Source organism: Ambystoma mexicanum, chromosome 4q (assembly GCF_040938575.1).
Source record: "Ambystoma mexicanum isolate Mex_15411 chromosome 4q, UKY_AmexF1_1, whole genome shotgun sequence".
NCBI lineage: Eukaryota > Metazoa > Chordata > Amphibia > Caudata > Ambystomatidae > Ambystoma > Ambystoma mexicanum.
Genome location: NC_090928.1, coordinates 827,301,553 through 827,328,684, shown reverse-complemented (window position 1 = coordinate 827,328,684; position 27,132 = coordinate 827,301,553).

Below are 27,132 nucleotides of genomic sequence, written 5' to 3'. Positions count from 1 at the left end.
AACCCTAGGCCTGGTCCCAAGAATGGTTAACCCGCGAGGGGGTTGGCCAGGGCTGGATAAAGAATATAAAAGCACAAGTATTCCAATGTATGGTCTCTCTACTAATGCATCAAACCTTCGTTGAAGTTCGTTACGTTACTCTGAGAGCCGAATAGCTATCCGTTTGTCAATTGACTTTTTGGTAACTGTTGTAGCTTTTAAATAAAGCACTTTGTATGTCCTTTGTAACCTGTGTTGGTGTGTTTCCTTTGGGCTTCCCAGCCTCATATCAATTTCTTTGTTTTAACAGTTGGCGCCCGAATAGGGACCCTCAAGATTGATGCCGGATCATTGAAGGTTGACGCAGACTATCGAACCGGGATCGGACGGTGTGATTTTACGGGCCCGACTGAACGAGACGCGATACCTCGACAGCGCTGCACGATCCGATCCTTGGACGATAGTCGTGTGGTCTGACATGGCATCTTGACGAGGGTCCATTTTTGAGGCGGGCAGATTTGTCAAAACCACCAAACACAAGGTAAAATTCGTTAGGTAAGTTCTTTGATAAACCGTAGGTCCTCCTTAGGTTTGGTCAGGTGCAGTCGTGACCCGGCTCTTAATTTAACCCTGACAATTTGAATTTGGCGTATTGTATCTGCAGACACAATTATTGACCAGGTAACACCAATTTTTTGTGAAATGCCTGGGAAATTGTCTAGCTGCTTTAGGGCTCTGTTCCGCAGCGATCGACAATCTTTGGAATTTAGCCGCCCGGCACCACAGGAGGGGTCACCGGCATGTACTATGTACTGTAACTATGGCCTTGGTAGTATAGTATTTAATGATATTTGGCACAGACAGACCAGACATGCCTCTGAATTTCAGTGGCCAATCAATGGCAGTTTCGAGATCCCCCGTATTGAATACCTAGAATCAGTCTTGTTAAAAAAGAAGGCTAGACCTGCAGCCTTTGATGTTTTACAGAATTGGAAAAAAGAAGCGTTGCAGCAGCTTAAAAGTAGGGACAAACATGCACGCCGTCATAAAACAAACGCCGAAAAAGCGTTGTTATATGATAAAGAAAAACATTCAGAATCAGTTAATAATATGGATAGGGCTTTTTCACTTGGAATCCAGAAAATGTACCCCTCTAAAGATTTCCATGTTTCCGAGGAATTTATTGAGAAATTGTTAAACGAACGCAGGCCTGATGCCTCTGCGCCACCTCCGTATGTTCCTATTTTGGGCGCTCTCCCCATTCCTGCTGTTGTTCCTGCCGTTATTCCTGTTCCCCCTGTACAACCTATTGTTTCTAGTCCCATAGTTGTTGTTCCTCCACCTATCGCACCGCCCCTTCCTTCTGCACCGATAGTTGCACCTTTGTTAAATTTACCTACACCTCCGCTCCCAAGTGGCCCCGTATTGACTGAAGTTGATCCAGGTGCAGGATCAAAGATCGTCGCTCGTAATACTGTTTCTGCAGATAAGAAACAGGAATTGTTTGCATGGGCTAAGCATTGTATGGAGAAAAGTGATCAAGTTAATGTTTTTTCCACATTATCTAATTTGAATAGTTTTCCCGAGAAAAATGTTTTTGTCGAAGGTTTGGGGACTCATTTATGTGTGATGTGGGGTAGATTACAAAATTCGGATCTTCCACAAGGAGTGAGAGATCTGAATGCTTTGGCACTTTCGAGGGACACACAGCAGAAAGTATATGGGCATGTCGAAAAATTGTTTGAGTTTAGGAAAGACTTTGAAAAGACACGAGATGAGGACGACGAAGACGATAGAATATATGTACAGAGACGGTTCCTTCCGTGTCGTAGATCGGCACCTGACGAAATACGAATTTGTACCAAAGATGCGATTCGATGGATCACGGATTCATCGATTCCGCCAGATGAAGTATATGACACGTATAGTCAGTATACAGTAGAAATGCAAAGAAAGGTAATTCAGGTAATGGTACAGTACCTGCAAGAAGAATGTGTAAGAAAGAAGGTTAGTTGCCCCATAGAATTATTGGGGATTTGTAAAAGAGCTTTTTCACCCGACACTTCTTCAGCTTCCTTAGTGCTCGACCTGGCTCTGTTGCTTAGTAAGCGGCCGGAGGTACCTATATCTCAGTTGTCTATGAGAGAGGTCCCCCAGACCTTTGTCCCAAAAGTTGAGATTCCCGCCAACGCTGGGACTGGTGCCTCCGCTGTGGATATCCCTGCACATTATGTATCACAATTCGTTCACGTCCCGTTTTCACGACAGGAAGTGAACACTATTAGACAATCAGTTCCCGATATTAGTAAAAACCCGACGGGGTTTTACAAAGAAATAGAGTCAGTTTTGCAGTCCTCTGTGTTCAGCTTAACTGATATTGACTTGCTATTTCCTGTACTCCTACCCGTAGATGTATGGAAACAGGTTCGGACAATAGACGATGTGCCAGGGTTGGGAGATACGTGGGCTAATATGATTAGGATTGATGGAGAAAGACCAGCAGGTGAGAAACCACCACAGGTAATACTTACTTTGCCTGATAGAATTGTCGAAAAATGAAAAACTATAATTCCAGAGAAAAGAATTATTTGGGACAAGCTTACGGCCTGTGTTCAAGGAAAAACTGAAGGCGCCACCGAATTCTTTAACAGATTCGAGCAGGTATTTTCTGACTTCAGTGGACAGGATTTGGGTACAGAGTCTGGGAAAAGGTTGTTTGTGGACAAATTTGTACATGGATTGTTGCCTGACATCCAGTCACAGATTATGTCCTCTGAGAGCGCTTGGCAGGCAAAATCTCAATCTGAGGTTTTGCACATGGCTCAGTATTATGAGAACCGTGTTAATAATGAGAAGGAAAAAATTGAAAAGAGGAAAGGAGATTTGAAAACCAAAGTATTATTACAGCAAATTGTTAGAAACCCCAGAGGAGGCACGACACAGACCAGAGGTTAGTATGTCCCAAAAGGAAATGCTCCTTTGGGTCCTGTGAATATTAATCAATGTGCTTATTGCCGCCAGGAAGGTCATTGGCGAGCACAGTGCCCGTCCTTCGCCAAAGGTCAAACAGTGCGTTTGGGAGTATGGGTAGACGACCTAGGGGCCGCCCTGGAGCAGGGGGCCCTGATAGAGGTCAGTTTTTGCAAGATCCTCAGCAACCTTTTTCACAGGAAAATCAGACCTTGAGTGTGGACTCGAGGAACATATTTGATCACCTTTCTGCTGCCTACCTTTCTGAAGAGCTTCCTTCTGACGAGGCTCTATTTCATTAGGACTGCCCGAAGCAGGGTTTGGAACCTTCACCTATTCCCGTTAATCAGAAAGGCCCCTACGTTGAATTATTAGTAGGGAATAGGAAACACCAGTTTTTGATAGACACTGGAGCACAGAAGTGCTCCATTGATCATTCTCGGGTTCCAAACATTCCACTGTCAGGGCAAACCAATGTTTCCGTAGGGTTTTCTGGTATACCAATTGTTTGTCCGGTTTCTTCACCGGTGTCTGTTTCTTTGGGTCCCTTTACGGACCATTGCCCTTTTCTTCTCACTTCGAACTGTGGAGAGAATTTGCTGGGGTTGAATTTGTTAAAGAAATTGAATGCAGTAATTCATTGTTCTTCTGATGGAGTACGGCTGACGGTTTCACCACAGCAACTTCCTAATTCTCAGTTCCTGATTCGACCTTTACCTCCTCAGTTTAGCATTGTCCCGGAATGTTTATGGGCGGTAGACGACAATGATGTTGGGGTATTACAGATTGAGCCCGTTAAAATAGTTTTGAAACATGGAGTGAAACTACCACGCATTCCGCAGTATAAAATATCAGTTGTGGGCGAGCGTGCTTTGAAATGCATTGTCTCTGATTTTGTGCATCGTGGGGTGATCGAGGAGATTACAGGTAGTCTGTGTAACAGTCCGATCTTGCCTGTATATAAGAAAGGTGACAATGCAATTCCATATCGGTTCATAATTGATCTTCGTGCTATTAACAGAGTTGTCGCCCCACAATTTCCAATTGTGCCTGATGTGATGACGATATTGACAATGATCCCTGCTACGGCTACGCACTTCAGCGTTGTGGATTTAAAAAACGCTTTCTTTAGCATTCCTATACATAAGGAAAGCAGATATCTGTTTGCATTCACCTTGGGGGGACGCTCATTTACATTTACCAGGGCACCTCAAGGGTATACTGAAAGTCCAAGCATTTATAGTAGAGCTTTCAAAGAGCAGCTCGACACCCTTGAATTGCCACCTACTTGAACGCTGCTTCAATATGTTGATAATTTGCTTTTGGCTGCAGACTCTGAGAGTGCTTGTAAAGACGGCACTGTACTGTTGCTTGTTCATTTAGCTAAAAATGGTCATAAAGCTTCACTCAAGAAATTTCAATATTGTTGTCAGGAGGTCGCCTATTTAGGCTACCTCCTGTCAAAGGAGGGGAGAAGATTGACACCTGAAAGAATAAAACACATTTCTGGCATGTCTGTTCCAAATACACAGAAGGAAGTCAGAGCCTTAATAGGCATGGCTTCCTACTGTAGGTTGTGGATCCCGAACTTTTCGCTAGTGATAAAACCGATGTTGGCTTTGACGAAGAAGGGCATTTCTCTGCCACTGCCATGGAAATCGGAACATCAACGATCATTTGAGCTTCTCAAAACCGCGTTATGCTCTGCACCGGTTCTGGGTACTCCAAATTATGACAAGGCCTTTGTGTTGTTTGTGCATGAATGTGATGGATCTGCTTTGGCTGTGCTAACACAGGAACACGGAGGGAAGAATAGGCCATGCGGCTACTACCCCTCCGCCCTTGATCCTGTCGCATGCGCTTTGCCAAGATGTTTGCGCGCTGTCGCTGCTGCTGCCGCGTCTGTGAAACAGAGTGAGGGAATGGTCCTAGGCCATGATTTGAATTTGATGGTACCTCACTCTGTTGATATTTTATTGAACAAATCCCAAACGCAACACCTCACCTCTGCGCGGTTAACAAGGTATGAATTAATTCTGTTTGCCCCCCACATCCAAATTAAGAGGTGTTGTGTTCTTAATCCGGCTGAACTCTTACCTTTCCCGCAAAACACTGTTTGTGGTGACGAAGAATTACATGACTGCCTGTATACCACTGAACAAGAAACGAAGGGCAGGATAGATCTCATAGATACTCCTTTGGATAATGCAGAAGGGGAGCTGTTTTGTGATGGCTCCTGCTTCAAACTTTCAGATGGTACATCTACAGCTGCTTATGCAGTTACTACATTAAGTAAAGTTGTTGAAACTAAGAGAATTTCGCATAACTCCGCGCAGGCCGCAGAGATTATAGCGTTGACCCGAGCTTGTGAACTCTCCCAAGGACGTATAGTAAATATATATACTGATAGCCAGTACGCATTTGGGGTGGCTCACAACTTTGGAAGGCTCTGGTCGGAAAGAGGGTTCCTGACCTCACATGGGACCAAGATCCAGCACGGCCCCTTGATAGTGCAATTACTCTCGGCACTCTCACTCCCTAAACAGTTAGCGATCATGAAATGTGCAGCACATCGTAGGGTCATAGATGATGTGGGGAAAGGGAACGCTTTTGCAGACCTGATAGCCAGACAAACGGCCACAGACCTTAGCACGGACATGTATGCTTTGAGGGAAATGAGAGATGCTTATATAATGGGTGAAGGCATTGGGTCTGTGCGAGATATTCAAACTGATGCCACAGTAGAAGAATCTAAAAGGTGGGCTGAAGGAATGGGGAAACTGGATGATGAAGGGTGTTGGGTGGATACGTCTGAAGGAAAATGGTTGCTCCCTGATTCATATGTATTGGCAATGGTTACGATGGCACATGGTCCTACACATGTGTGTGCCCAGCAGATCACGAAAATGTTAGAACAAGTTTGGGTGAATAACAAGATTCTGGAGACTGCGAAAAGATACGTCCGAAATTGTATGATCTGCTTACAGCACAATGTGGGTAAGGGGACAGTAACTCCAAGAGGAAGCTTTGGGCCCCCTTCTGTTCCCTTCGAGGTCATTCATTTTTTTTTTTATTGAGATGGAACGATGTAACAATCTGAAATGTGTTCTTGTAATTATTTGTGCCTTTAGTAAATGGGTCAAGGCTTTCCCCGTTAAAGATGCTACCGCCATGACCACTGCAAAGATTATGGTAAAAGAATTCTTTCCTCGATTTGGGCTCCCGGGGGTAATTTGGTCGGATAATGGTCCCCATTTTATTGCAGCAGTAATTTTGCAGATATGCACAGCCTTACGTATTGAAAAACGATTTTACTCAGCTAGACATCCTCAAAGTGCTGGGTTGGTGGAAAGACGCAATGGTATCTTAAAGAATAAGCTTGCGAAAACATGTCCCGATACCAAACTGAAATGGCCAGATGCCTTACCTATTGTACTATTAGCTATGCGTACCACACCTCAGACTAAGACTGGGCTTTCTGCATTTGAGGTAGTGATGGGGAGACCTGCTAACATTTGGGGTCTCCCAAAACCTAAAGCCCTGAGAGAGGTGGAAAATGTATTGCTTGTAGACTACTGTAACCAGTTAACTAAAAACCTGTATTTCATTTATCACCAGGTGCACTCAGCTTTACCTTTACGGTTTACGGGCCCAGGACACGATATACAGCCTGGAAGTTGGGTCCTAGTGAAGGCCTACGAGAGGTCTTCCTGTCTCGCGCCTCGCTGGCGGGGACCCTACCAGGTGTTGCTGGTCATCCGGACAGCAGTGCAGGTGGCTGGAAAGAAGCACTGGATCCACGCGACGCATGTCAAGAAACTTCCTCACCCGACGCCACACGTTACAGAAGAAGCAGAACCCCTCGCTGATGCTACAATCTCTGATCCTGAAGTAGCAAACAGCGCTGTGAGTGCGTCGGAGAATTTCTCTGAGCCCGAGGAGCTTGGGGAACAGTCCATTTCATCTCCGCACTCTCTTGAAAAATCACTTCCGGAAAATACTGTTTCAAGCTCTGCGACTTCCGTCGCCTCCGATACGTCGCTCCCCTCAGGAAGTGACGACACTTTATTTCCGGATCAGACAATCTTGGGTACCACCAGGTACAACCTTCGACGAAGGAAATAGAACTACAGCATTAGTTTTTCCGTGCATCTGGAAACAGGAAGTGATTGGAAGTTTTCTTTTGTATAAGAAAGTTCTGTTGAACAAAAAGGGATTCTGCTGGCTAGGGTTGGGAAGAACTAAGAAATCGCGCGACCGTAGCATCGCCAGCAACGAACATTGGGGTCGTCGATTGAGGAACTACAATGCCTGCCACCTCCACTGCTGCTCCCCGCACTGGACTTGTGAATAAGGGGGTGACCAACTTGGACAATGAACAATGTGCCTGGACCCCTAAAACGTACTGCTGTGTTTTGATAATGATAATTGTTATTTTTGCAACTACTGCTGTAGGACTTTGGTACTTTGAAGAAATCTATCCCCTAAAACCTTTACTACCGACCGAGATTGTACCAACTGCTTTGACTCCCTCTGTACACCTTCACACTCTGTCGCCTAGAGACTCCCAACATAGACAAAAGTATCATAATAACACTCTAATGATAGTAATGAATGCAACTCATGCCATTTTTAATAAGAGTAATTGTTGGATTTGTACTCATTTACCGCAACATGGGAACAAGGGACTGGGATGGTATATTTATCCTTTACCTTTAACGACTGCTTGCTATGCCTCTCTTAGAGCACTATTCTTTGGCCATTGGAATTATAGCATCTCAGGGAACTTTGATGGCACTAATCTGAATGATTTTGAGAAACGTGAATTAACTCCCCTGGGATGCTCGCTTTTTGCAAATAGAAGTAAACCTAATGTTGCTTCTATTAGGCCGCCTGATAAACTGTCTCTTCCTTTTCAAACTTTAATTTCTTTTAAAATGGCTCTGATAGGCAATAAGGACGCCGTTACTCCTTCTTACTCTATAAATCATAGCCCTGACTCGGTCCCCTTTTGTGTACAAAGAACACAATGGCACTAGGCCAATGGGAGATTTTGAAGGTTGTAAAAACATTGTAAATTTGACTGGAGAAAACAGGCCTCTGTATGTAGGGGGGCCTGTTTATTTTATTTGTGGTAGTTTAGCATTTCCCTGGTTGCCCAAGGACTGGCAGGGAACCTGTTATTTAGGAATACTGTTACCCGGGGTATTTGTAGCTAGTACATTGGAGGTTTCTAAGGGTCGCCCACGGCGGGACAAGAACGGAGATACCCCTGGGCAAGTATTGGGAGATATAGCGAAATCAGTTGTGCCCTTTTGGGGACAAATAACAAACTCTGAGAACATTAGGGGATTAGCAAGGGTATTGGAGAGAACGATCAACCGGACCACGGACATACTCTACAATATGACAAAAAGCAATAAGATTGGTAGCACTTCAAAATCGGATGGCATTAGATGTCATTCTGGCAGAACGAGGTGGAGTATGCAAATTAGTGGGGTCCGCTTGCTGTGTTTTCGTACCAGATTCCTCGCCGACAATTTTTAAAGCAATACAGAACTTGCATACTCTTAGTTCTGAAGTACATATCCCTGTAGGAGATTAGAATCTTAGCACCTGGTTCTGGGATTCTTTACGATCTTGGGGTTGGAAGGTGCTTTCTGTTATTCTGGTTATTTTGGGGATCCTGCTATTCCTTTGTTGCTGTTTTCAATGTCTTCCGAGTATATGTGGAATGCTAGGGGGATGTTGTGCCCAAGCAGTGAGCACAATAGGGCATAGAATATATGCCCCAGATACAGCTTCTAAAGAGTTTGTGTTACAAGAGGTTCTGATGAATGACCTAATGGCTATAGATATTACAGACAATGATTCGGGATGTATGGATGACAACACATGGAGTTATTTGCAAAAGTATTAGAAATGATGTTAGCACTTGGCATAGGCCAAAAGGAGGGTCTGTTGGAATTGAAATGATATTTTGCCTCCTATCGCAGTATTTGAATGTGTGTTGGCCTACGCCAAGTTGTCTAAAATATCATGTAAATAGACTCCGCTGCAAGGTCTTGACCTTAACGAAAAATTGTGTAAGTCGCCATCTTGGATTTAGCCGCCATTTTAGGTTCTCTTGTAATGTGGAAGTCACCCTGAACATCAAAATGGAGGCCGAATGACATTCTGGGTGAGATTCTGGCCATTGTGACCTCCGCACACATGAATAAGTAATATGCCTGCAGGCCACTTGTCGGGGTCGCGAACTGAGACCTTGTCCTACCCCTGACCTATGTGTAAATGAACAACTGTATCAGCGGAACTGATCAAAATGCATACATTATGGGATTGACCTGGCAAGGAACCCTAGGCCTGGTCCCAAGAATGGTTAACCCGCGAGGGGGTTGGCAGGGGCTAGATAAAGAATATAAAAGCACAAGTATTCCAATGTACGGTCTCTCTACTAATGCATCGAACCTTCGTTGAAGTTCGTTACGTTACTCTGAGAGCCGAATAGCTATCTGTTTGTCAATTGACTTTTTGGTAACTGTTGCAGCTTTTAAATAAATCACTTTGTATGTCCTTTGTAACCTGTGTTGGTGTGTTTCCTTTGGGCTTCCCAGCCTCATATCAATTTCTTTGTTTTAACACCCCCACCCCCCAGCCGTCAGGTGCACCTGCCAGCAGGACCCCACTCATGTCCCCCTGCACCCCCACCCCCCAGCAGTCAGGGGCACCTGCCAGCAGGCCCCCACTCATGTCCCTCTGCACCCCTACCCCCAAGCAGTCAGGGGCACCTGCCAGCAGGCACCCACTCATGACCCACTCATGTCCCTTTGCACCCCCAGCAGTCAGGGGCACCTGCCAGCAGGCCCCCACTCATGTCCCCCTGCACCCCTACCCCCAGCAGTCAGGGGCACCTGCCAGCAGGCCCCCAATCATGTCCCCCTGCACCCCCACCCCCCAGCAGTGCGGGGCACCTGCCAGCAGGCCCCCACTCATGTCCCCCTCATGTCCCCCTACACGAAATGAAGATGCACAGTCATGGCCCACTTCTACACCAAAAAATACCACATCACGCCACCCCATTCTTGAGAAGCAATGATTTCACAATCCACCCCACACTGACCTGCCAAACTCAAGACACAAACCAAAACTCAACTATGTACATCAACACATGTCCATCACACACATACACAGCTTGGCATTGCTTGTGTACACCCACAATTTCACATGCATCAACCAAATGAGCAAATATCACACACGGAACTAAAATATGAAAATGTATTATGTACATAAATAAATAAATTAATATCAAACCTGAAATGAAAAGCATGTGAAAAAGATGAGTGAATAAAAATGATAAGCAATGCAAACAAATTTGAAAGAAAAACAGTCCAAACTCTCCCACCACCAACGCAAATCCAAAAAAAGGTAAAAAAAAGATATCCATTGTTTCATGTTCATAATGATAAATAAAAATGCAAAATCAATCTATAGTCCAACTATTTACAATTAAATAGTCCTTAAAAAAAAACATTACTCCATGTCCATAATGAAAAAAAAAATCCAAATGAAACCATGATGTAACTATATACAATCCATTGTCCAAAATAAAAATCTGTTAATCCATGTGCAAAAATCCCAAAAATAAATCAATCCATTGTCCAACGATGTAAAGGGTCCATGAGCCCAACTAAACAAATGAAACCTACCTAAGAAACTACCTAAAAATATAACTATATACAAATGTGTGTGGCATTGTCCATTGACCACAAATAAAAGGAAAATGAAAAGGATACCTAACTCTAAAAACTATTTACAATGGCAGCGGGCTGGTCCGATGGCTCACTTTTGGATGTCCCGGGCCAGGGCATCATCGAACTCCTGCTCAATGTCGTGGAGGCGGTCCTCTTCCATGGCCCCGAGGGTTCGCAGGGACAACAACATGTTCTCCTCCAACTCCCTGCGAATTGCCTTGAGGCACTTGGCCCGTATTAGGGCCCTCTGCATGGAGTTCTCCGCCCTGACCATCGTGAGCCGTGCCTCCTCTGCCCGCTGCTGCTCTGCATCTATAGCATGGCCTAACCGCTGCCACACGGAAGACACTTCCAGTCCTGGGTCCTCCTGCCCTCTGGCTGATGCCTGCCCTTCCGATGACAAAGGCCCCGAGCCATCATGGCTCCCACCTTGCTGCTGCTGTGCCTCTGCCTGTGCCCTGGCTCTTGCTGCCTGCACATCCTCCTCCCGCTGGGGTGCAGTTGTTGATGTGGTCACCCCTGCTGGACGTCCGACTCCCGACTGTGGCAGGGATATGTCCTCCACCAGCCTTGCCGTTGGGTCAGAGGCAGCTCCACAGGGTACCCAGGGGATACATGGGTGGGAAGATGGCATGGAGAACGACTGGCGCATATGGGTTTCAGTTGAGGAGGGGGTCGGAACAAGGTCCAGCAAACGGAGGAATCCGGCCCTGGTGAGCTGTCCCAGTAGGTCAACACGGTCAACGAGCCATTCGAGATGACGTGCAGTCTCCTCATGAAAAGACTGCAGGTCACCTTGCATGGCCTGTTGACGCAACGCCACCCCACCTAGAACAGGCTCAATCCGGTCCCGGATAGCCACGTCCACAGGGAGAGGAAGGCCAGTTGTTGTAAGCGGATACCCTCCCTGAAAACGGGTCTGGACGTAGGCAACCCTGCTGGTGCGGGATGATTCAGTCACAGGATCGGGGACAGGATTACACACAGGCACCTCCGCGGTGGCCTGTGCTGCCTCCTGTCCCTGCCCCTGCACTGCACCACTAGCACCAGTGGAATCCCCACCTCCAGACCCCGTGTCTGTCCCTTGCACGGCCTCCTCCTCCACCAAACCCCCCACCAACCTGGATGAGTCCGTGCCATCTCCCTCTGTCGGACCATGTGGGGTCTCAGCTACCCCTTCTGCTGCCGAGGAGTCCAACTCTGACCTCCGCCTCTTGGACCTTCCCTCGGCAGCTGTGGCCTGGTACGTGGCACCGGACTCCTCACTCCCCGACAAGATGACAACCTGGGAGGGGAGCCAGGCCTTGCGTCTCGGGCTGGCGGGATGATCCTTGCTGCTGTGCTCCACAGCACCATATCTGCCCTCTTCTTCAGTTGATGCTGCAGACAGGGAGAGATAAAACACAGGCATCAGGGCACTGTACAATGGACTGATACACACATGCGAGTTGCACATGAGTGGCATTGTTTAACTACAGACACGGCATCACACTCCACGACACACATGTCATTTTAACTCACACACATGAACATTTCAACAGCAATATTGCACCAGGCAGCACCATCCATACACATACAGCATGAACAGCCAAAGGTGAGCCTGACATCACATGAAACACAAGGAGTGCAATAGACATGCACACACGCCACAACACGTACATGCATGTCTACATCACCTCCAACTGTTGCAGTGATGAGATCGCCATACATGTCACATCTGCCATTCATCCTTCTACATATCAGTGTCAAGTGCATCCATGTTGCATCACAGTTACACACTTGTCAGATACACATACATGCACATGTACACAGTGCAGATACATGCATTATGAACCACCATCCATGCCACAACCATGCCAATGTACATACACAGAAATTCAAACATGTGTGCTCCTACACCTGCATTTGCCCAGCATGCTTACCAACACATACACCATCAATGTGTCTCACAACTGAGAGGACTCACATGTGGCAGCCTCATGCCCATGTTCATACACATCCCTACATGGCCCTACATAAACATATGTGCAACCTGCACACTACTGGCTCACCACGACACGCACAGCGTACTATCAACATGCATGTACACTTACCGCTCGACTTCAGACGGGTCTGCCTCTCAAGGATCTGGACGTAGAGCACTGGGCATATGCGATCCAGGACCCTCATTTGATGGTTCAACTGCTGGCCCCGGCGCCCCTTGGCATCCGCTGCCTTAGCGAGGCGCCGGGCCTTGTTGAGGGTCCTTGACCTGAAGTCCTCCCTGCGCTTCTTGACATGATGTAAGTCGTGGACTGCCACCCCCTCCACGTTGATGGCAGTCACGATGTCCATCCAGATCCTGGTCCGTCTTTCATTGTCGGCGCGCAAACTTCCAAAGAGGGCATCATACTGCCCCAGGACTTGCTCCACCAGGACACCAACTTCGGTGGCAGTGAAGCTGGTGGCCCTCTGTCTCTCTGGCTGGGGGTTGCCAGTGCTGCCAGATGGTGTTGTGCTGGACATGGCAACCCCAGAGGCAGGAGTGGGTGGGCAACTGAGTCCTGGGGCTGGGCTGTGGAGCGATGGAATCCCAGTCGGGAGTCTTCGGTTCCAGCAGGGGTGGTCACAGCAACTACACCCCTGGATGACGTGCAGGCAACAAATGGCAGGGCACGTGGGCCGCAGGCAGTCAGGCAGCAGCAGATGGCAGGTGGGAGCATGCTCGGGGATCTGGGGGGCAGTAATTTGGCCTTCTGGGCAGTAGCGTGGTCTTCCGTGTGTTTTCGCGTGGCCAGCTTGATACGGAGTGATTTGGCACGTGAAAAAATTGCACGTCAGTGTGTAATTCGAGGAAAGGGCCTTAGCGCGTAAGCGCGTCAGCACACGCACATGATTTAATTGGACCAAAGGCCCTTAGCACGTAAGCGCGTAAGTTACATTACGCGTGCGGCCGTTTCCCTCATAGCAAGTGATGACAGAGCACACGTGGAAAAACTGCACGTCCGAGTGTCATTGCGTGTAATTGGAGGAAAGGGCCCGCGTCCACGCGTATCTGAGTTGTACGTGTGGGCCGGTTTAAAAGCTACGTGTAGGAAGCCATTTCCTTGTACATGCTTTTCATGGAGAGCGAGTGGGTGAAAACTGTACTTCTTGTCAGTTCACACGCAATTACTTCACCACGTTTCTAGTTCGTACTCCCTGTTACCTCTGACAGCTCTTTATTGATTTTTTGTTGGGCCTGTTTCCTCAAACAGGGTTCACTTCTCCTTTTGTCCTGTCTCCTCAGACAGCGTACAATTCTTCTTTTGGCGGGGGTGTTGCCAACGCTCACACATGCGTATTTTTCACGTTCTTTTTCAAGACAGACGGTGAGTTCCGCACGTACTTAGCAACTGTGCTTGCCCAGTGTGTCTCGTTCCCCTTCAGAGGTCATTGTAGGCTGCGTGTATTACGCATACGCTTATTTTTGTGTTTCTGGGTGCCAAAGCATAGTGCAGGTTAATTTTTCCATGCACGTGGTCTATGAGGGGTTCCGTGCACGTTAATTTTGGATTTTGGGCTGCCTGTGCGTTGCGTGACCCGTCATCTTCCCCCTGGGGTCACAGACACCCTTGTTAGAGCACTAGGGTATGAATTCCATCTAGTATCCTACCCCTTTGACCCCTAATTGCCCAGGACAATAGTTTACTGCAACTCCCATACGCACAACAACATCAGTGCCATGGTTGGGAGGCGACCAAGCGGTAAGGGAGGCAAAGGTGGCCGACCTTCAAAAGGTGGGTGTGGTGGGCACGGTAGGGGACGTGGCCGGGATTTGTAGGGTGCCCCTATACCCCCATGTGTGGAGGAACAATCAGGGACACCCATGCCCCCCCATGGTTGAGGGAAACGTGGCCGACACCATCCCAGCTCAGCCCCTGTTGGACCAGCCCATTGTGGCACCTGACCTGGCACAGGATGACTCCCAGGCTGACTTCCAGGTCAGCAAGTCTAGGCCACGTGTGGCGGTGCAAGTTGTTGTCACCAAGCCACGTGGATCTGGGGCAGCTATCTCATCTGCTGCCCCAAGTATGCAGGGTGGGGAGGCTGCAGGGGCAGCTGCAGCTCCATCCGCCCCAGCTCTGACTCTCCCAGCCAGGACAGTGTCAGTCCAGGTTCATCAAACTGACGTTCCCCCTGCCAACATTACCCTGCAACCAATGCCTGCATCAAGACCTATGGTCATTGTGCATTCCCACACTCCTACTACCCAGTCCACCGGTGATTCTGCCCCTACTGACCAGAGCGGCGTAAGCCACTCTGGCTCCGCTCCACCTAAGAAGGGGGCTCTGGCTCGACAGGCTGAGACCCCAGACACTGCTACACACACTGGCACATCAAGGAAGCCTTGCTTTAATAACGCAGAACTTGATGCACTTGTGTCCTATGTGTCGGCACATAGCCACGAAATGCTGGTGACTGCAGGGTCCAAGAACACAACTGGTCAACGTAAGGCACACTGGCAGATCATTGCCGACCGCATAAGTGCCCTTGGATTTGTGAGGCACACAGCTGATGATTGCTACAAGCGGTGGAATGACCTGAAACGCAGAGCAAAGAACAAGCTGGCCTCAAATCATGCCGCTACTCTGGTGACTGGTGGTGGGTCTCCACAAGAGGACAACAAACTCACTGAGCATGAGTCTGTTGCTGCGGCCTTCGTCACAGAGGAACAGATCCAAGGTGTGGGAGAACTTCCTGATTATGATGCATTGTCCGGTGAGTGCCCATGCATGTGTGTGTAATGCATGAGTATGTTTTTGGGTGACGGGTTCTGATTGAGTGCCAGGTGAGGGTGTGTGTGCCTGAGTGGTATGGGTCACCCATGTGCTTCATCCAAAACATTCAGCGACCTTGGATTTGGGTGTGACAGTATCCCTTCTGCCCACAGTAGTAATTTAGCGCAACATTACGGCAGTTGACCTTGAAGTTACATCTTGCAACAACATTGTTGTTTGTATTTTTCAGTGTTCGTTCAGGCTGATTGTTTCAATTCTCCCACTTTTGCTACACATTCCTCAACCGTATTGTCACATTTGTGACATGCTTCTGTCATTGATGAACCCCACATTGGCCCACATGTGTTACCTTGTTAGGTGAATGATTTGACCATTCAGACTGAGTGAGTATTGGCCTGATCACATACATTTTTGGGGCCTGTTTGAATGTGGAACATGATAGTTGTTTCCTGTCATGTTGAAGTGCAGATCGGCCTGCAATCACTGTATTTTTGTACACTGGATGTGTTGCAGTGTGTGGCACATGCGTATTTTGTCACACTATGTAGCATTTTTCATCTCATCATGTCCATCTCACATGGATGGCTGACAGTACTCATTCACTGACAAATGGATGTACTTGTGGAATGTACCATAGCTATGGTACATGCCATCTGTGTGATTGCATGTGTCATGTATGTGTATTGAACATGCCACTCACAGGCCAATGTGTGATGGCAGTGCTACCCAGCATGCAACAAATGTGTTGCTCTTCCATCTTGGTGTCATCAGTGTCTGCCTTTTGCCTCCGCTTCCAACTCAGTGACAGTGCATGCATGGGAGGGTTATAGTCATGTGGGACATGTGTAAATCATGTACTGGTTCTGTAGCTTGTCAGGTCTATTTGTGTGCTATGGTGTTAATGTCTGTTTCCATTTTTTGTCTTTCATGTTTTTGCAGGGGATGACGCGCTTGATGCTGTTGAGGTTAAGGAGATGGTGCATACCCAGGAGGAATCTCAGGCACGACCGGGCACCAGTGGGGGATGTGGTGTGGTGGTGGGTGAGAACCCAATCTTGCTGCAGACCATTCTGTCCAGGCGTGTCTCTGGATGCACCTCCCCAGACCTCTACTCAGGTGCTGATTCGGATGATGAGACCTATGTGCTGTCGCAGGTAAGTGTTTCTGGCAGGGATTCTGTTCTGTCCAACCCACCTGCACCAGGGGTAGAACCCTCTATGGGGATGTCAGTGTTGGTAAGTCCGCCTTTGGTGGTTACGGATGCAGGGTCACACTCCACAACATCTGATCCTGTTCCTGGGCCAGCAGATCAGAGGGGGAATGCAGTCCTGCAGCCTCAGGCAGTGCCGGCACAGCAAGGCGCAGATCGGCTTGCCCCAAACAGGTGTGGTGCCCGCCGACGTGGTGGCCGTACACCACCAGGCAATACCGTATGGGAACAATCCATGTATGGAATGGCAACCCAACAGGCAGCATCAGTTGAGATGATGGCTCAAGCAATGGAGAGGGTGGCCACTTCCATTGTCCCCCCTGAAAGGCAGATGGAGTAACTACAGCAGGCAACAGACTCCATTTGCCAATCACACAGGGAAGACATGTTGGCGTCCAACAGGGACCGACGGGCGGCACTGGAGACTCTACGCCAATCGATATCAAGAGAGTCCCAGGGCCAAAGGGAAGCCCTGAGGGTAGAACTCCATCACCTCAGGGAGACTCTTGTTGACCTTGAGGCTTCCACTAACTTGAGGACAGAACAGCAGCTGGAGCGGATCACATGTTTGCTCTCGGCTGAGATGCAGGCAACTCGGGAGAGATCCGGGCATCACGTCAGGTGCTGCATGGGTATCTCTGCACTATCATCCTCCAGAACTAGACCTTCAACACCCGCATGCTTGCTGCCATGGAGGATCATACCAGGGCTTTGCATGGGCTGCCTCCAATAGCACCACCACCTCCTGATGCAGCAGCAGAGGGTGATGAGAGCGACAGCAGCAGTTCTCCCACAATGGCATGGCTGTGCAGGCCATGAGACCATAGAGGTGTTTTTGTTCCCAACATCCACACAGGTGGCTGTTGGTGCGCACCCTGTCCTGGGACCTCCTGGGTGGCCTCCCCCCCGGTGCCCACATGGCTATTTTAGATTTTTGATTTTTGATTTTAGATTTTAGATTTTAGATTTTAGATTTTAGATTTTAGATTTTTGATTTTTTTTTTCCAGTGTGTTGCCTTGTGTGGCTCCGGTGGGCATCCACTGTATTCCGGCTGGGCACATTCAGGCTTGTCCTGAGTTTGGGTTAGATGCAGGGTTCGTGAGACGCACACCCCTCCTGCTTCCCGTTTCTATGGGCTTGCAAAGGGTGTGCCCAAGTGACAGTGAATTACACAGTGACGTTGGACTCCCATGAGCTGTGTGGGCAGTCTGTAGTCAATACTGTGTATACATTCCTAGTGGATATTGTTGTTGTATTGTACACTGCATGGTGTAATGATAAGTGCTTGTGCATCCATGTCTTCCTCCTAATTTGCAGGTTCATTCCTCATGTCTTCACAATGCCGTCTACTTTGGAGATGGAGTTCATGTTTTAAGCAGTGCACTTACACATGTGCGTGGCAGCAACACTGTGCAGTTGGAAGGGGTCGATGTGCTGGCATAATCAGGTTGTAAGACTACCACTACTTTAACTTAGTACTGTCATGTTTTTTCTATGTTTGAGGTTGTGTAGCTGCATTGTATTGTTGGTAAGTATTTGGTCATGTGTGTTGTTAGTTCTACATTACTGGGAGCATAGTGTGTGTGGGCAGTTTCCATTAGGGACACTGTACTTTGTGACACTTGTGTCAGGTTTTGGGGATTGCTTTGTTTGCTCTCACATAGCATGACATGCCATGGTGTGTTGGGTGGCGGTGCTGGGGAGGGGTTGGGTGACATGGCACTGTTGTTGTATTTTGCAAGGGGGTAATGAATTTAGCAGCATAGAAGTGTGTCTTTTGATGACACAGCATTGGTGGTGTTTGTGTAGGTAGGGATGCACACAATGTAACACTTCCAGGTGACCAGTCTCAGGCTGGTATGGTTGTGACAGTTGACTGTCCCTTATGTCATCATCATTGATTGTCAGCTTGTATGTGCCAGGGCCGTGTGCATTCCACAGGGGTGTGATTTTAGGTGAAGTAATTACCCACCAGCTGCGTACGGGCTGCCTCACAACGTGCCCTTTCCCCTCCCATGCGCAGCGGGCGTGCATGTGGTTGGGGATGTGGGGGCACCACCATGTCCACCGGTAGGCCCCGGCATGTTGCAACGTTGTGCAGGACACATGCTGCCACTATGATCCTGCACACTACTGGGGGAGTGTATAACAGCTGCCCACCATAACGGTCAAGGGAGCGAAAGCGCTCCACTATGCCCCGGGTTGCAATGTGGGCTGTGTTGTATTTTACCTCGGGTGGCGTGGTGGGGTTCCGAATTTGCGTCATCATGTGGGTGTTCAGAGGGTAGGCACTGTCCCCTAGGAAGGTGGTGTTGGGTAACATTAGTGGGGTTGTGACATTACATGCATGTGCTGTGGCATTTATACTCACCGAGCAGCCATGTATCGTCATGCCGCCCAGCTTCTAGGTCCCAGTTTAGGGTTGACATTCTGTAAATAGAACTGTTGTGGGTGGACCCCGGATAGTTGGCATATACTGATGTGATGATTCCCTTGCCTTGGCATCACATACTACCTGCATGTTGATGGAATGCCAGTGCTTGCGATTTCTATAGATGTGCTCTGATGCCCTGAGGGGACGTAGAGCCACATGGGTGCAATCAATGGCACCTAGGACTTTGGGGAATTGTGCTACCCCATAGAAATCCTGGACGGCAGCCTGCATTTCTGCAGGTGTTCTGGGCAGGTATATGTGCCTGCGGACTGATGGGCGTGCAGTCATGATGGCCAAGACTTGGTGTAGGCAGCGTGACTGCGTGGCCTGTGACACCCCCCCACTATAGCACTTGTCCGCTGAAATGATCCAGTGGCCAAGAAGTGCAGTACATTGAGGACCTTCTGCAGGGGGCTGAGTGCTTGGGAGCACAGGGTGGGTGATGTGTGGTCATCCTCACACTCACTCACCAGGTTGAGTATTATGTGAGGTGGAAACCTGTACCTCCCATACACCTGGTCATCAGGCATCCCAAAAAGGCTGGTTCTGGGTGTGAAAATTCTGGGCCTGACTATCCTCCTCCTCCTCCTGCGGTATCCCATGACCACTGCTGCTAGGAACGGTATATTCATCCTGCCTTCTGAGCTTGTTTGTTGTTTGCATGCACTTTTATGCTGCGCGGGTCCACGTACGCCTTCTTCCTGCTAGTGTACGTGTTTCCGGATTACCCCATCTTTTTTGGCGCACGCGTTAACCCCGTTTGATTCCATGAATACGTGTTTTGAACGTGCCTGTGGGCGTTCCGTGCATTTGCCTCCTGTACTTCCCCCGTGATGCCCACATTTCCACGCGTTGTTCCCCATTCCGCGTGTCACGCCCCCGGTTCCTCCTACTTTTGTTGTGTGTGCCGCGCTATGTGCGATTTCGCTGTGCGCGTAGTGCACACTGTTTGGAGACATGTGCGCCAGCGTGCGCCATGCAGAATTTTGGTGCACCTCCTGGGATTTACATCCACATGAATCGCTGTGCGCGGCTTTCGCTGCGATTTTCGCACTGGCACTGTGATTCACGCGCTTTCGCACGCTTTTGCACGCTTTTGCACGCTTGCGCCGAAAATTTCAGCGCACATTAATTCCATAAATCGACCTGTAAGTATTTGCCCGTTGTCTCATTTGGGATAGCATTATTTGTATGTGTGTAGTTTAGGGGTATATATTGTACAAACACATGTTTTCCAAAGCAGTAATTCTGTTTGGACAGCATGTGTCAACCAGAATATTTTTTAAGATGTCTTGGCCATTGGGATTTTCTGTAGATATAGATTTGATTTCATTGTGGGATTTTAGTATTCTTTTTTGCATTGAAGCTGGAACAAGGTTGAGCTAGAAAATGTTTTCAGATTTCCCAATACAAGGCTGTACCTGTTAAACCATCAGCAGCTTCATAGGACCCACACTCTATATGCGATTGCATTTTACCAAAGCTGTTATATTTTTGTGAAAGGGTTTTGCCGGGGATTTGTCATTCCAGAGCTCTTTTAGCTTGGTCTTCACAGCTCTGAAATATCTTGCCACTGCAGTTTAATTGTATGAAATGTATTGATTGCCTATGTCAGCATTCTAAAACCGTGTAATGGTAGAATTGTAATCATTAATGTAATTGGATGATTCAACTCTTTTAATGCTGAATGTGTTTTTTGAGATTTTTCATTGACAATCTGTCTAGCAGAAGACATTAGAACTGTTAACTTGATCTTAGGTACATACTAGTCTAGTGAATCAAAAAGGAATTTTTAATTAAGTATTTACTTTGTTTCTGTATCAAAGATGGCAGTAGTTGCAACTCTTTCCTCTTTGGAAATGAAAGATTTGTGCCCATGGCTTGGTGTGTATGTCTTCTGAAGGGATGTCACAGGTAATGTACTTTTCAATACATTGTAAAACAGTCTCATCACTGTTGTGTACACATTTTGGGAGATTAGTTAATCCACAAAAGCATGCGGATGTGTGGTGCTCCTCTGGATTTATATTCTTTCCTCCAAAATAATTGTTTTACTTCTCCATATGGTAGACACTTTTTATTACACATGAAGTTTAACATGGCAATGCAACAATGGTTAAAGTATATTGAGACATTTGCAGGATCGAGAGAACAGAGTTCTATTCCTACTTTATTTTGGTTTGAAGTGCATAGGAAGTAAGGTAAGTCATCCCACGCATATTATGCACAACTCGGAGTAACAAACAATGTATGGGGTGAGGTTCTTTAACATGCAGCATACATCAACATGATGTCAGAACCAGTATTATTTCGTTCCATGCATATTTGCTATGAGATTTGTAATAATTGACTCCAACACTTCATCTTTGTCTTTTACCTCTTTAAAGAGTTCAGCAGTTGACATGTTTAGAGAGTGGGTCCCTGTGTTTAGTGTGTGTAAAACTCCATAACATAGAATTTCTTGTTCACTTTCAAACAAGAGATGAACAATGCATTAAACATTTTGCCGGTTTCTTGGATTTTCAGAATATGTTCATAGAGAATGATATTCTGATGGACTGATTTTTATGGGTTTTTCATCATGGTCTCCTCCTTTTACTGTAGCGAAAAGTAGTGGAAAACACAGTGCTTCTAATCATTTTCCCCATGCACTCATTGGAAACAGTTTGTCTCAATGCAATTGATATTTTGTCATGGTATCTCTGGAATGTAATGGGTGAATGTTATACTGATCAGGAATGTTGCCTTTAGGGATAGGATTAACATGTTCAGACTGACCAGTTTGAGATGTCTTATCATATAATTCTGTTGTTTCTTTTAGGTTTTCTTCTATGCTTATATCTTTGTGTATTCATGGTTTTGTTTAAAATGCTCTAGGGCTTATTTAACGTTGTTCAAGTCAACTTTTGTTTGATTACCATTAACTAGTACAATTAAGGAATGCTGTGCTGGTCGTCCTACTCCTAATGTTTCCACATTAAGGTCTGATGGTAAGTATACTACCTTGCTAGAAAAGGGTTTGACTAATTCTGATGGAGACAATTTGGCAGTTTTGGCCTGCAGATGTGTTACAGCTTGGAATTGGTATACTGTTTGAATTATGACTCTCTCATATAGGTTAAGAGCTTTTGGAATTGGAAATATTTCTAAGTTATTATTGATAGTTTGAGATGCCATCTGGTATCATCATTTGGGTCATCATCTGTGGTTTCTGCGGTTTCGCCAGCCTCTGTCACTTGCAGCATCCCACAAGGGTCAAGTGTCTCATCAAAAGCTCTACAACATCTTTACAAAACCTCTCTTTGACCTTCTAGATATCCACAGAGTCTCCTATACCAACTATGCTGATGATTCTAAGATCCTTCTACCACTTTCAGGGAACTGTCTCACAGACTCCAACAACTTAAAGTCAGTTTACCAGTCCGTTCAAAGATGGATGGTTTCACACCTTCTCTTCTTGAGCAATGAAAAGACAGAAATTCTCTTGGTGAGCTCACAATCTGCACTCAACAAGCTCGACTGAGCCTACAGCTCCTTCACAGTTAATGGCATAAGTCATTGTCTGTAGTAATGTCAAAACCCTGGGTGCATACCTGGACACCACACAGTCCTTATCCAGGCAGGTCAATATGACCTCTTCTGGTGCAGCCTACACCTCAAACTCATTAATGCAAGCATGCCCTTTCTATCTGTTGAGTGGTGCCTTATCATCATAGGAACTCTGATAGGATCAATACTAGACTATTGGAATTACCTTTTTGCAGGGACCTCTGCTCGCAATGTCAAGAAATTACAAATCATTGAAAATGAAAGAGTTGTACTAAATATATCTAGGTGGGAGCACATTTCAGCAGCTGGAAGAAATGCACACTAGCTTACTGTTCATGAGTGGATCATCTTCAAGACTTTAGCCATAACACACAAATATTACCTTAACTCTTTCCAAATATATCTCTTCCAATAATTCACTAAGGTTTATGCTACCAGACCCAATTGCACCCTCTACTCCCATCAATTGTCCATTCCAAGCTTCTCGAGAAAAAGATTGGGTGGAATCAGCTTCCATGTCATGAGTGCCAATAATTGGACCACCCTCCTTGTGTCACTAAGAGCTGAACAGTCTTACTGGACCTTCAGGAAACACCTCAAGAATGTGTTATTCCCCCCATCACCAAGAACTGTTTGAACTGTGAGAACATGTCATGTCTAATTAATACTCATGTCTGTTGTAAACATTGTCTGTAACCAGAGCATTGATGTCTATGGATTTAGTGTGATTCTGTAAATGCATAAATTCATGAATAAATACATCAAGAAAGCTATTACAGGACACGCAAACTATTAAGGGATCAGTAATGGATTTATTTTACTGGTGTTAGATCAAAGGAAATTTAGAACCATTTTGATTCCTCATTGTCTTCTATCTTTTAGGGCATATCTACCATGTGTGTACATTTCTAATAGAAGGTTCTGCAACAGTAGACACACTGATTTTCTGGAATTGCAAAAAACGTGACTTCAAACATTGCTATTTAGTTTTTGTATGTCTTTGTAAGAAGGTTAGTGTTTGAAAGTCGTTTTTTTTTATTATGTAATTTTACTGTGCTTCCCAATACTTGTTCAGTTACAAAATATGTGCTTTGTATGTGTTCTATTTGTCGCAGCACTTATTCAGCTGTTTCATTTAGGAGATTGTTTTCATTTGTTGGTTTTCTGTAGCAGGACCTTCAGCATTGTACAATCTATGGACAAGGTTTCACATTGTAGAATGGTCTATTGTTAACATTTTTATTTGATGGAAGGTGCTTTTACAAGCAGTTCCTAAAATACAGGCTAAGGAATGTTCTCTTAGTCCACTGTGGATGCACACAGGAGTCCATGTTTTGTAACATTTTATTCTACTTTTGTCTTTTATTTTAACGTATTGATTGAGGAATTGTAGATATTTGAATGGCTGTTGGCTCACATTGGATCTTGAACTGCATGTCCATTTGTATAGTGGATGAATTGTGTGGACAGGAGGAACATTTGGTTGAAATATGTTTGGTAAGATTCAGATTTAGTTTGCCGCATTGTTTTTCTCCTACTATTGTAGAGCATTTTACACTATATATGGCAATTGGGTGTTTATTTGATGTTGGTTGTATGCTTCTTCATTGAAATATGATTCTGTGCTACTTGTGTGAAACCATTCACCTGCAGAGAAGATAGAAAAGTTGTCCATGTTCAAATTGCACATGTTTAGACCTTTTTTGTAGTTATTTTATTCATTTAGTTAGTGGTGCTATTCTGTTTAAAATAAATGTAAATAGTTTACTTTTTACTTTTTAGTTTGAATGTGCTGTCAATCAGTGCTTCAAGTATCAGTTTTCTTTGGTAATTTTGAAGTGAGAACATTTTTTAAAATGTATTTATTTGTATGTTTATTGTGCCTACATTGGCATTGGTAGATATAGTTTGAGGTTCATTTTCAGTTGTATTTGTATTACTATGAATTTGTTACTTTTCTTTTTTGATGCAGAACAATACTTTTGTTAGTGGTGACTATTGTATTTTGCAGGAGCATAGTTACTTGTTCTCCAGCATGTACATTTTCTGTAAATTGTTTTAGTGGAGGGCGAGTATATGACCTTCTTCTTATCTGCTCAATGTTGTCTTTGGAGCTGATTTTTAGTAGGCATTGTTTTGTATTGGTTGAGGAAAAAGAAAGTTTGCACTTTAATGTGGTAGAAGGGTTCTGTGGGTGTCATATTACAGGGATGAGAAAGAGTGGTATATGGAAAAAGATACACATTAATTTACGGTGTTGGGACGAGGATATTCATTGAAAAACCTTTTTTAAAGGGACATTATGGTTAAGTTGCACAACTAAAAATATATCAAATTGAGTGAAAAAAACTTTGTTAAAGGGACATTATGTTTCAGTTGCCTTAAGAAAAACCTACCAAATTCAGTGAAAAAAAGTTTGTTAAAGGACGCTATAGTTACTTTGCACTAATAACAACCTTTCCATATTATGGTTAAAAGTAAAACTGAAAAACCAGAGAAATTCACCAGTTATGGTAAGCTAATCACTGTGCACTGCTAAAACTAACACCCATGACATCAAAGATGACATCACAAATGTCATGGATGACATCACTGACAACATCACATGTCTGGCTCCCTCTTTTTTTCTTTACTGACATATCTAGGCCAGGTGGTTTTCTTTACTAACATTCTGGAACTAAAAATTAAAAAGGTACTGTATTTGTAGACGTTACCCTTCTCATATTTTCTTACACTACTTTCCTTAGGGTCCTACGACATCATACGATACATATACATAGGGGTAGAAGCAGGCTTGAAACACAGCAATCATTTCTGTGCATGAAGATAATCAGTTAGGTTATTGACACTTTCTGATAGTACTGCTACTTGTTTTGCTTACTTAACTATCCCTGTATATGGTCATATTTGTATGAGTTGTTCTTACACTACTTTCCATAGGGTCCAGTCACATATTAAGATACATATACATAGGGGAAGAAGCAGGCTTGAAACACAGCAATCATTTCTGTGCATGAACATATTCAGTTAGGTTATGAACACTTTCATCAGTTTTTAGCAGGATACCCTCAATTTGTGCAGATGTACCATACAGCATATGGAACCCCCTCGCCCCATGCAGATAACCACAGGGTCCACACACTGTGTGATTGTCCACGGACCCCGGGTAGCATCCACACTGCCCAAAAGTTGAGGAGTTCTCTTACATTGGTGTACTGTGCAGCAAAGACACTGAACATGTTGAAAAAGCAACAAATAAGTGAATTAGAAGGAAAAATTAAGTATGTAGACAAACTCTGTACTTATGAAAGCAACAGTGCAATTGCATAGGGTATGCAACATAATGGAATGCACCAAGATGAAAAATGACATGTGCTTCCAACAATATTACCTCAGTGCTGCTTTACATACAAACTGAGAAGCAACTGTCAGCGGTACTACTGCAAAGTACTGACAGAAGAACTGTACTAATAAGTGCAAAGTACATTACATGTTGTCTTATGACTGCGCAACACTAGGAATTTTCTTTTCATTTTTTACTCAGAAATGGCAAGCACCCTGGAATGGCTTGAAGAGAAATTCCCTCGGGATGAAATGAGTGAAGACAGTAACTCCATTGGTACACAACACCGTTTGAAATGTAAGACAGTTAATACACATTGCAGATATTTTTTTCTTTAACAGTACATACAGGAAATGAAGGGAATGCCCCAGAAGCAGCAGCTCCTTCACAGTGCATGGTCACAATGACAATGAAGCAAACACTCTACAAAATAAACTAGACAGCCTGGACTTTTACTGACTTAAAAGATTTTGTATAGGGACATATCATGGACAAAATTAAATACCAATGCCCCACCTGTACCTCTTCCCCCTGTCCCAGCCAACCATCCCCAAAAATTCCCTGTACACAAATACATTATGATTAGACCTTATTTCCTTCCTCCCCTGAAGCCCCATCTGTGGAAAACCCTAATTCCCCTGTATATGTTTCCCTTTCCTAATTGTGTATATTTATGTGTGCAATAAACTGCTTTGTGTATAATGTTGCTTTGTGTACGTTTTTTTATTTAAAATCCCTGTTATGAGTCTGCGGACCACATGACTGTCTGGGTTGTCCGCAATTAATCAAAATGGAGGTGTCCTGCGGACACCGCGCTGGAAAGTCTGCATTCTAAATGGAGGTGTCTGTAGGACTGCTCTCCTGTCCACATGTCTGCAAAGTTGTGATGTACCTTTAATTAGTTTGGGGACTGCAACCCTGTCCGACGGACACTGGGGGGCATGCGCATCTCTCCCTCTGAATCCTACGAAAATATGGCCTGTCAGGCATGTTCGCAAAACAGTGACGTACTTTAATTAATTCAAGGCCACAGTCATGTCCGGAGTACACCAGGGCGCATCTCATTTCCTGTGTCCTGCGGACAACGAGCCTGTTTGGTATGTCTGCAAAGTTGTGACATACTCTTAATTAGTTT